Source organism: Hemiscyllium ocellatum, unplaced genomic scaffold (genome assembly GCF_020745735.1).
Source record: "Hemiscyllium ocellatum isolate sHemOce1 unplaced genomic scaffold, sHemOce1.pat.X.cur. scaffold_434_pat_ctg1, whole genome shotgun sequence".
NCBI lineage: Eukaryota > Metazoa > Chordata > Chondrichthyes > Orectolobiformes > Hemiscylliidae > Hemiscyllium > Hemiscyllium ocellatum.
In genome coordinates this window covers 504,852-507,690 of record NW_026869053.1, presented here as the reverse complement: position 1 = coordinate 507,690, position 2,839 = coordinate 504,852, and the positions used below count along the sequence as shown (strand labels likewise).

The 2,839-nt window shown below is 40.4% G+C and overlaps 1 non-coding gene across 1 annotated transcript; it reads right to left on the bottom strand.

Annotated features, from left to right (window-relative positions):
* Positions 1-1,830: 1,830 nt before the first annotated feature.
* Positions 1,831-1,912, bottom strand: trnas-cga (transfer RNA serine (anticodon CGA)). The gene has a single exon. It is a non-coding gene; the product is annotated as a tRNA-Ser (tRNA).
* Positions 1,913-2,839: the final 927 nt, after the last annotated feature.

Sequence of the window (2,839 nt, the reverse complement as noted above, 5' to 3'; positions counted from 1 at the left end):
GACAAATTGTGTAATCTATTTGGACGATGTAGTGATCCTTAGCAATTCAAGGAATGATCACAAGGGTCTGTTGGCAGAGCTCTTTGAACGACCACGAGAAGCGAAACTGATGACAAACATATAAAAAACAGAATTCAAGGAAGCAGAGGTGATGTTCTTGGGATGTAACATCGGTCATGGCAGGTTGAGCACCCTCTGGAACGTGAGGACGAAGGCTTCTGAGGAATTGCCATGCTCAACCTCAAAGAAAGAGTTTCTTTAATTCTTCAGACTTAGCGGACTCTATCAGAAGTTTGTTCCAAACTGTACTAGTATACTGGCATCGTTAACCGATTTGCTGAAGAAAAACACTACTTTTCGGTGTACAGCAACATGTCACGTGGCAATTGACCATTTGAAGCCGATATTAACCAGCAAACCAGCATTACCTGCACCAAACATCTAAAAAAACTTTTAAAGTAGCCATCGATGGTCGTTAGAGTTGGAGGTGTACTCCAACTGGAAAAATGAGCATGGGGAAGAACTGCCAGTTGATAACTTTTCATAGAAAATCAACATCTATCAGAAGAAATGCTCCCCAATCGAAAGAAAAGCTGTTGAGTTTGGTACTGGCGTTACAAATGTAATGTATGTGCCACGAATAATGGATCGGAGAGGTTATGTACACAGACCGCAATCCGCTAAAACGTTGTATATATGTAATAGTATGAGACTATTTCGTTGGCTTCTTATGGAAGAGACGTTCACTTTAAAAATCATGCATGTTGTGGGTCAGTAGAATGAAATCACAGATACGTTATCGCAGATTCAACTGATGGTGTTCAGATGAGATTGTCTTTATTTCATGTTTTATATGTTTATATAGAAAAAAGCTAAGCCGAAATTGTATGAAATTTATCGATATGTTAGGGTAAAGTATTTAAAAATAAAAATGAAAACATATCTTCATTATGATGGTTCATTGTTTCCTGGAGAGGCGATGTGTTTTAAACATATTAGTGCACATTTAAGAGATTTACAAGCAGCAGAACAACCAGACACAGAAACAAGTGTTCTCAGTAAGACAACGACGCAATCCTGGGTCGAACAATTCAATTCGTTCATTGCCTGGAGACATAAATAGTTCGAGTTTGGCCACTCAGTTTAAATTTTAATCAGGAAAATATATAAATTTCAATTCAAATTTTAATTGCGTCTCTTGAAAGTCTTTAAAAATAAACAAGGACCCAATCAGATGCTCTGGAGTATGAGATGGGGGACTTTGAACAGTTGAGAGGAGGACTGCCAAGACCTTGCATGTAACAATCTTCTTGAAAAAATATATATGTGGAAAATAACTTTTCGATCCGTGATCTTTGACACAGAATCTCCCAACAGGGACAAAGAAGAGACAGGAAGATCCGAAGACAAGAACCTACAGCTGCCTGGTTTTGATAAAGAAGTGCTGTTTTGTAAACCTTAGCTCGGAGTTTTATCTGAATAGCATTATCGAATGGAACATCAAAATGGGTAATAGAAATACGTGGGTTTTTTAATTAATCTCTCTCTTACTTTAGAAATGAAGTGCTGAATGTTTACTTGGTGTAGTTCTTGGCCAATCGAATTGTTTCAGATTCCTGTACAGCATAAATCGTTTCTGTGTTACTGGTTTTATCGTAAGCTGGAGGGTTTATGCTGTGTCATAACGAGTCTAAACAAATTTGGCAAAACCAGTGTGCCTCTGTGCAGTTCATTGAGTGAACTGGAGATTTGCACCATTCATGACCTGGATGAAGTGATTCTCCCCGCCGTGATCTGAATCTCCAAAACCGAAAGGCTACTCAAATTCTCCGTAGTTGACAGGATTTGAACCTGCGTGGGAATGACCCAATGGATTTCGAATCCATCGCCTTAACCACTCGGCCACAACTACAAATGGACACATGAGTTCCTCATTTCCAGGTCTCTGTCCCTGGGGAGATTAGCAGAAGTGAATCATTGTTTGGTTTATTTGAATTCAAAACCCACAGCTTTCAAATCGATGAAATATCGGGACAAAGTGGGTCTGGGTGATTCACCTCGATAGGTGGGATCTATATTCAAAATAAACGACGGTGGAAAATACAGAAAATTACTCAGCGGGTCGAACAGGATCTGGGCTGGGAAAAGGCGATTCAACGTTTCAAAACTTCTTCAGAACGTTATCAGAACTCCGTTTTCTCCCAGTAGTACTGACAAACCTGTTGACATTCCCCAGAATGTTCTATTTTTTTTCAGATTCCCAACATCCACAGTCCTTTGCATTAGCCATTGAAACGATATAGAAATTCCTTTGGATAAGATTCCTGTTTGGGGCACATTTTCGTGACCACATTAAAAACCCGGAGCTGTGCAGGAAAAAAAGCCAATGAAGTATGACCAGTGAGAGATCCGACCCTGGAACGTCCCAAACCACCAACCGTTTGGTTAATGGATGAACGTGTTGACCAATTACGCAACAGAGACGGGGTGAACTGACTCATTGTCCGATCCAAAAACAGGCTTTTCACGAATTCAAACTTCAGCCTGCCCTTTCACGAAGTGATTGATGTCCTGTATCCGTTTTTCTTTTGCAAAATAAATCCTGGGACATTCACTGCAGTGAAATGGCAACAATCCTGTACCCGCTGGAAACACATCCACGTCACAGCAACCAACTTTTCTACAACAGGATTCCTGCTCTCTTCGAGGCTTTCCCGTAACTTGTTTGTACCCGAGTCTTCACGTGGTCTTGTAGCTGTGGCGAGGTTTGAATTCCTGACGCGCAAAAATGAAAATCCTTTCAATGTCTCAGATTGGTTCATGTCGAGAGAACAACAGA